At 39.5% G+C, this 8738-nt stretch overlaps 1 long non-coding RNA gene across 2 annotated transcripts; it reads left to right on the forward strand.

The window, feature by feature from the left end:
* The first annotated feature begins 1464 nt into the window (after nucleotides 1-1464).
* Nucleotides 1465-8177, forward strand: LOC146597571 (uncharacterized). Of its 2 annotated transcripts, none has more exons than XR_014895469.1 (3): nucleotides 1465-1881; nucleotides 3789-3918; nucleotides 6699-8177. It is a non-coding gene; the product is annotated as an uncharacterized LOC146597571 (long non-coding RNA). The 2 variants fall into 2 exon arrangements; XR_014895470.1 differs by having other exon boundaries at nucleotides 6804-8177.
* The last annotated feature ends 561 nt before the right edge of the window (nucleotides 8178-8738 follow it).

Genomic DNA, 8738 nt, shown 5'->3' on the forward strand with positions numbered 1-8738 from the left:
AAATCTCTTTCAAAAACTCACACACAATGTATAAAATCTATTGGTTACATCTGCAGTATGCTTTTTTGAGAAAAAAAATTGTTATTTGATGTTTTATTAATTTAAAGTGTTATTTTACTTTTTTTTTTTTTTTTTTTTTTTTTTTTTTTTGCCTCCCCTCAGAAAGGCCAATTGCCAAATGTCTTTTGCTTCCCTCCTCTGTGTTCTGCTCTCTCTTCTTAGATCAGGTTTTTCTCTTGGTCCCTCAAGGCATCTGCTCTGAGGTGAGTGGCACTGAGGATGACAAAGTTCTCCTTTTCCACACTGCCAGTGCTGGGGAAGCCCCTCATCAGTACATTAGCACTGCTTTGCCCTTTGCCCTTAAAAAGTGCAGTGCTTAATGCCTTCACAGTAACTGGAAAAGATGGAGACAATCTCCATTAAAACAGAATTCTTCCTCAGAGTTACGCTTCTGCAAAGTCAGTCAGTTGTGCTGCTGCCTACATATACTTCATTGTAAATAACAGTCTTTATTCAAACTGCGTGCTTTGGACATGCTAAAGTTTTGTGCAGGTGATACAAGAAACTGACGAGAATCTCATGATCAACATATCTCTGCGACAACAATACTTCTTAAGTCTACAAAAAAAGCCACTGTTGTTTTGCAGGGCATTTAAAAGACAGATTTTTTTTGCCTCCTCATAGTGATCTGGAAAGGAAAAAACAATGAGTCATCTAGGCTGGATTACTTGCATATATGTCTGCAGAAAACACATTGTACCTGTTGTGCAAAAACTGCACCTCTAAGTCTGAAAGAAGGTAGTCTCTCTGAAAGCTTTCTTCCCCTGCCAACCAGTTAAACTGAGCAGTCAGTGATGAGATGAAGTGCTGGAGGATGACTTGTGCTGGAGAATAAGATATGGCAGAGACACGCAGACATGTCTTCAAGAATTTTTATGTGCCAGTCTCACTGCCAAGGAGATAGAGACAAGCCCCTCAAATGAATACTGTCCCAAAAGGAGGAAGGGAGTTAGAGTTAGGGAGAAGGGATATTGGAAGAAAGAGAGCTTCCTGGGCTCAATGGGTGAAAGAGAACATTTTGGAGTGGAAAAAGTACTCTTGAAGAGAAAATGAGAAGAGCATAAGAAAAAATATGAAAGAACAAAGACAGCCTTTTGTTTATCTTGTTTTGTGTTTCTGCAGCTGGGGTGAAGCTGAGTTCCTTGAAAGTGCGTGAAATGAGAAAAGCAGTGCAGACCCTTGAAGCAAATTAAATAACTGGCGGGAGAAAAGCTCCAGATGAAGAATGTCATTAAGGAATTCAGTGTCAGCAGATGGAACTGGTCTAGATTCTAGAAGAATCTAGAAATATATTTTTTTTCCAAGGAATAGGAATAGATAAATATAATCATTATTTAAGTAGAAAGTAGCATAATTTTGTACTTCTCTAGATAATTTCATTTTTTTTCTAAAGTAATCAGCTATTTAAATGACCACATATTGAGAAGTGTGTAAAGGGTTTGAATAGAGCTTTAAGTGAACACTTTATTATTGGAAATGAGAGCTAAGAGGAGGAACTATGAAAGTTTGTACCAGTTAAGGATTTGCCTGACACCTCTTATGGTGTGAATGTTCTTCATTCTGAAGATGGCAAAAGATCAGCTCAGAGATGTGTGAGCTCAAGTCAGAAAACTCTACCCTCAATGCATGCAACTGTAAAAACTATCCGACAAAAAAAGTTTTTATGTTCTGTGTATTGATTGTTATTTCTGTCTAATCCAGGAGTCCAAAAAAGGGTGAAATCCTTGAAGACAGTCTTGCAGTGAAGAATTCATTATCTCAGTAGTTGAGAGTTTTTTGGTCCTTTCTTCAACAGAAGAAGATCAGGTCAGAAAGTGATGGGTATGTTTACAGAGTTTCTTTCGAATTTACTATTGTCAAATGTAAATATTTTAGTTTTGTGTAGTCAAAAATATGTTTTGGATGAAGAAATTGTAGAAAAGATGAATGCAGCAATTCTATGTAAATGAAATGCATTCCACAAGTTCTATTAAAAGAATCATTTTAAAAATTCAAAAGAAACTAATGGAAGATTGTAAAACTATATTTTTGGAAACCAAAACGAATGTAATAGAAGCAGATGCTTCCATGGAATACACAACTTACTGCTTCAGATATCCAAATAGCAATGCAGTAAAAGGATTGTGTTCCTGGAATTATGAGATGCACATGAAATGTTTTTAAGAGGCCTAAATTAATTAAAGATTAAGTCATGCTCAGTGCAGATGTTTATTCTAGATCATCTGTGCCTAGATTTCTCAGCTATTAGGTATCTTGGATGCTGTTAATCCTATTCTGCATCTAATTTCCACAGCATAATAGTAGTCTCATCCTAGAGATATTAGACATCTTTCCTCAATTGTTTCATAATACGCAGTTCCAGCAGCTTGGTGTATATACACTTGCACAGAGATGAAGCATCACCTCTTACGGTGGGAACAGGGATACAGGCTAATGCTCATTGTACAGAAACCTGCTGTGTCATTTTGCCTCAGGAAGGCAGGCAATGGTACAGTTGAGGTGTAGAGTTTACAAGCCATAGGACCTGATTACGTGGTCGGCAAAAGGCGCAACACAGGGTTTGGCAAGAAATGTCGTTCACTATGTAATAATTACCCAATGCTAGCTAGATACCTCACTTCAAATACCTTTGGAAGGTAGAGCCAAATCCTAGAATAATTTACAATTTTCAGTGCAGATTCCAAAACAACATGTTTGTGAGAAAATCAGACATAGTTAAAGGTTAGACAATTACACAGACACCTTAGAGACATATGAAACAGCACTACTCTCTCACCTGAATTAACAACTGAATTAACAAAATGATTTTGTTACCCCCCAGGGCAATAAAAATACAGTGTGTGCTGAAAATACTTAGCTGTAGAATGGAATTTAAATGCCACATTTTTTTAAAAAAAACCTGTCAGAAAGGAGAGCTAGTAAAAGGTTAGAGGGGAAAATTAAAACTCTTCAGTCGTGTGGGTTGAAGAGTAATGATGATTTTCTCACTGTAGAATATACTACAGAACAATTATTCACCTATATCCCCCAGGATAATTTGTACCTTAGTGATTTTTGTTTTTTCCTTTTTTTTTTAACCTAGAATTAAATGCTAGATTTTACTCATCCTTACTTGGATTAGATAAACACTAAACAATCTTTCTCTTCCATGTGTTTTTATGGCATTTGAACCTGAGAGTTTGAACCTGAGAAAACCTTAGGTGCCCCAACCCCTCACAGTCACATTGTGAGATCTTACCAGGCCTCTGATTTTGCTCTCCTTGATGCAGGGAGTCAGTAGAAGAAGGCTTGAATGATAGCGCCGCACATTTCTTCAAGAAAGGGGACATAAATAAAGAAATCCAGGAATGACAATTTTACATGCTTTGAGATCAGAGTTACAGTAGGATAGAGTGCAAAATGAAAGCTAGAAAAATAGTAACAACAAAAAAATGTGTGAGACAGCCATTAACTTCTCTAATCACTGAGAATTATATTTCCTGGATCTGCATTTCGCCACCCACATAGCACAGAATGGTTTCCAAAGAACATTGTTATCTGGGAAGCAGTTTCTTTTTCAAAGTACGCATTACTGCTGTACTAGTCCTAAAGAACTTGTCTAGCAAGCACATCCTTTTCTTTTACATTGTTACTGTGAGAATTAGTTCAAAGACGTTTTCGTACTAGGGCCTGCAGGAAGAGAGTGGTTAACTGTTTTCAGTATACTGATGGCAAAATCACATTTTCAGGAAGGTGAAAACAAGAACTTTCTTTTCTTTCTCTGCTAAAATATTACTGAAGGTTATTAAAGACCTCAGCAATGAAACTTCTTCTGAAAAAAAGAGAATAGAGCTTCAAAGGGAATCGAAATACCTGATTGTAAGTAAATGAAGAAAATATGAAAATAATTGTAGATGTTGCAGCTGTTTGCATAGGCCCTTCATCTCCATGCAGAAGCAATGGTTTTATCTACATTGTCTGTATCTTTTGAGTGGAAACAGATAGGAATTGTGTTCTTTATTTGTTTTTAATGTCAGCTTGCAAATGACCTTCAGGACAGCATTCATTAATAACTTTCTATACTTTAAAGCAGTAAATCTTCTGTTATGCAGCAGATCTATACTGCACAGCGTACTGCTGGATCTGCTGGATTTCCCTCACTGTATATGAGGCAAGTTTAAGGCATTTGTTAGTGCAAATGAATCCAGCAATGTTGCCAAGAGGGGAAATACCATAAAATCTTTCATTTCTATTCAGAGAATCGATTAACCTAGTATCTGTAGTATCATAATCACGTTATGAAGATGAGTAGGTCACCATACACATGTTGAATGCATGGATTTGCTGTAGGGCCGTGAGTCTGTAGCCCATTCGCTGTCCCTTCTCCCCRTACTCCTGCCATAGATAACATTTGTTCTTCAGGTCACAGGAGGCTTGCACATGACTTGCACCTCATCACACTGCTTGCACCTCGCCTTTTATGTCTCCTTCAGCTTGGAGTTGTAGGTCTGGGGGGAAATGCAGCCACGAGACACTTGAAGTAGCAGTTTGATCTTTGTCAGTGAGATCGACTCAATTTAGAAGCATACTGTTGAGAGGTCAAATCTAGGCCGGAATATTTTAAAGGGCTGTCAGAACATTGTAAGCGGGAAAGACAGACATTGCAGCCACCAAGTGTTTGACTCCAGCAGAGAGTCTTGTAAATGGGGATGTTTAATAGACCGTGGAGAAGTTAAAAGGAAGGATTAGACAACTGGTGGGGTCAAGTGCACTTAAGTAACCATAACTGCATAGCGTAGTGCTGTAATTAAAATTGCTCCTTCACTCAATCTGTTGGCCTCAGCCTCAGAGACGTGCCTAGCACAGACATAATCTCAGTTCCAAGTGGCTTCTATTATTGGTCCAAATCATAAGAAAGCTTTAAAACTCATATATATGGTTAAATTTAAAAAGACAGGAGGGAGAAAATACCTTTATTATTAGGACTCTTGCATAAAAGTGTAACCACTCTCTACTCTGAAATTAAAGAATTTGTGATAGCTGTCTGGAAATCAAAACTCTTCAAAAAAAAGTCTCATTTTCTATTTTGCCATGTTTAAAATAACCATTTTTTTTCAATGAGCCTCTTTTTTTGAAAGTATTAGCATCAGAAATAATGTTTATCAGAAAGGTTTGGAAACAAAATGTCTGTGAAAACTATGGAGATTTTTTGGGTTTAAATTAAAAGGCCATTTTTGACTGAGGAATGTTTTTCTTGAATATTTTTATCATCTCTAGCAAACATACAAGAATTATATAACTCCATTAAATGCTTAGAATAATATTTCCAATGCGTATTTTGCTTGTTAAGTTAATGGAGTGTTTTCTTGCACACCAGGCCAGAATCACATGATGAAATTTGAACTGATTGCTCTAGGTTTACATTCTATTTGAGTATGTATTTTACTCAGGCATTTAGAAAGAAAGTAAATCTAATATTCAAAATATTGACTTTCTCTTTGAAAATGTTTTTTAAACAAATTACGAGAGTTGCTGCTCTGTGCTTTGTGACGGTCTTGCTAAGTTCATGCTCAGATTCACCTATATTTTTAAAGGGAGAGGAAGCTGAAAAATGCCCTCCTCACAGCAGCGACGGAAATGTGTGAAATTCTAGTCTTTAAATTATGGAGGAGAGAAAGATCCAAAATAGCACTTAACTGTTTCTTTCATATTATATTTCTTGTAGCTGGCATGTATAAATTCAGCTGGGATCCTGGCTTCTTAAAAACTCCTTTTCACATAAAAAACAGAAGTAACCTTACTTCCTCAAACGTCCTGGCCAGTCTTGCTCTTCTACAAACTGCCTTATACATGCATGCCTTTTACATGCAACTGTGTGGAGTGCAAGCAAACAGCTTATCCTCCTACCCTAACAAAGTGTTCTGGGAAACTGATCTTAGGACTGGATCTGAAGTCGACATGGAAACTGGTGGAGCTACAGTGGAGCCTGTTTAACAGCAATACAGGTCTTAGAGATGAACTAATGATGTTATACTACTAAGATTTTTTTTGCCCTTTTTTATACCAATGGCATAATCTAGTGACAACTAAGAAATACATAGACCTCCTTGGAATACAAGTAAAATGCCTCATAAAAACACCAGAGATGATTGGAATAAATTATGGGGGGGGGAGAGGGGAGATGGGGAAATTGCTTCTGGGGGGCTTCAAGAAGAGCATTTTTAGGTCTTTTGGACAAACGTCTATCAGGCCACAGGCCACCCTCTCTGGGTGATCCTACCCAGAGAAAGAGATGTGGATTTGATAATCACTCAAGAGCCATATGACTTGTTTGCCAGATGTCAGTAGTGACATTTCAGGTAATTTAATGTGAAGCTCTCAAATGACTTGTGAAAATCCTGAGCTGTCTTTTTGCCTGGATATTAAAGACCTGTATTTCTTGCCAGTATCAAGTGCAGAACACTGTTGTTCCAATATTTTGTCCCACAGAGGGATATATTCTGTTAGTACCATATGTTTTGAGGCTGGGCAAAGCATAAAAGCAAAATCATAAGGGGCTGTATTTCTGCCTAGTCCTTAGTGAGATCATGAAGAGTCTCACAAAATATAAATATAAGTCACTTTGCTATGTATTTTCATAACATTATTTTTGTGTTTAGCCTATTCTGAGCAATGCAGGCAGGAAGACAAAAAGATTGCCTTTCATCTTAAATCACTTGAACCGCTGCAGAGAGCACATCTCCTGTGCCTTTTCATTCCTGCAGAGTCTTTCCTAAGTTTGTGCAGCACCAGCACAGCAAGGCCCTGGTCCATGACTACCAGCTTCGGGCACTGCTGCAGTACGGATAATACACAGCAGTAACTTGCTGTGACAAAGCAGATCCACGCTGTATCAGTGATACCCTGAGAAACGCAGGCGAGGTTTCAAAGCAGGAATCAGAGTYGGCACGTGGCCAGGCTGCTGGAGCCGTGCGCTGCCTGCTGTGCAGCTCGCTGTTGCTCTCGGAGGGGAGCCGGTGGCACGTACTGAACGTGCGCTCGTGAGGCTGTTCGACCAGCCACTTCTGCCCTGCTTGTGCAAGCGGAAAGGATACTTCACACATAAAGCTGTCATCTGTTTGCTGACTGCATTGTCGTAAAAAGTTTCTTTTCAGCAGCAAAGTTCACCGGTTCAGGACTATAAACGCTGGAACCTAGCCATGATAAACTGGGCTCTCCAGGAGAAAGATATTTCAATAAAAAGCAATCCAAAATATCTTCAGGCCTAGAAATAAAACACATTTTATGTTCAAGCAAGCCTCTCTCACAAGTCTCTGTGCATCATGTCCAGGTAACTGCGGCTCCTCGCTCAAAGCCTGGTGTGGAGGARGACGTTTGCTGAGTCCAGTGAGGGTCGTGAGTCCTCGTGACCACCCTCAAGCTGGCTCCTCACAGCACAGCTGGCTCCATCCCCGCTGGCAAGTGTGGCCGAAAACTCCCAGCGTGGGCGGTAGAAAAGGGTGGAGCTGTCGGTCTCCCCAGCACAGCCGCATTTCTGTGCCGTAGTACGACTGCTGCCTGGACGTGGGTGCCGTGGGAGGGCGGGTGCTGCAGGTTGCTCCTGCAGCATCGTACCAGGCTGCAAATCCAAGCAGCTGGACAGAGTTTGCTAAGGAAAGATTTTACATTGTGTTGCCTAGAGGTAAATGTTCAAGCAACAGTTAAAATGGCCTAACAGCTCGTCCATTAGAAAACAGAGTTTTTTTCCATAGTTACTTCCCAGTCTTGGATATTCGGTCCTACTCACTGCAGAGATCCAAAACTGGCAGAAAAGGTCTCTTAGGTATTAGGCTGCCCTGTGTCCTTGGCACTAAATTCAGATAATTTTGAGAACAGTTCAGATCTTCTGGAAGGCTTTATTTTGTATTTCTTTCCATAAGAAAGCAGTTCTATTTTTAGGACTTGGCCCAAACTGTTGAACCCAGTGGTTTGAGTTTTACTGTTGTTGTTTTTCCTCTCTTCAATCAAAATGAAGTGGTTCTGGCTGATCTAAGCTGAGCAGTAGTGCTAGTTCTCTTAAAGTTATACTCAAGGAGGTTTTGTAAGTGTATCTGTGTGTCTATATATGCATGGAAATTTTCTTTCCATTTCCTGGAATAAAAGAGGTCTTTGCTTCCTCTAAGCCTCTGGTCTGTTGGTCTGTGCTTGTAAACGTCTCAACTAAGATGACTGATTTTATGGAACACTGTCAAGGGGGGACAGGCCTAAAATATAATATGCTATTAAAGTACATCTTACATTTGAGGCTTATCTCCCCAGGCTCTTCTGTTTTCTTTCTTGCCTCAGCTATAGGTCATGCATTGCCTGGTGTTTCAGTGGATAACAAGATTTGTCTTCAGCCTTTACAGATACCAGAAAACCCCATTATTATCACCTGTGGAAAATTAGAGAGCATAACTAAATCGTGCCAGACTGAAGCCAAAGATTCCCTCTCGCCTTTGGCTACAAGGCATGTGTATGTCTTGACTACCCAAGGGTGACATGCTTAGGCTAATTAGCTTCTTTAGCTATGCCGCTTTCAAAGCCCAAGGGATTATGGTTGATATGGAGAGCTACCCCTCTCTCTGCTTTGTACGCTGTGTAAGAAGTTGTTGTTTGCTCTCTCTTTGTCTCAGTCAGTCTGTCCTGCTGCTGCACAAGGTGTCTGAGCAGAGAGGAGA

This window comes from Rhea americana, unplaced genomic scaffold (genome assembly GCF_003343005.1).
Source record: "Rhea americana isolate MKP2758 unplaced genomic scaffold, rheAme1 scaffold_180, whole genome shotgun sequence".
Taxonomy (NCBI): Eukaryota; Metazoa; Chordata; class Aves; order Rheiformes; family Rheidae; genus Rhea; species Rhea americana.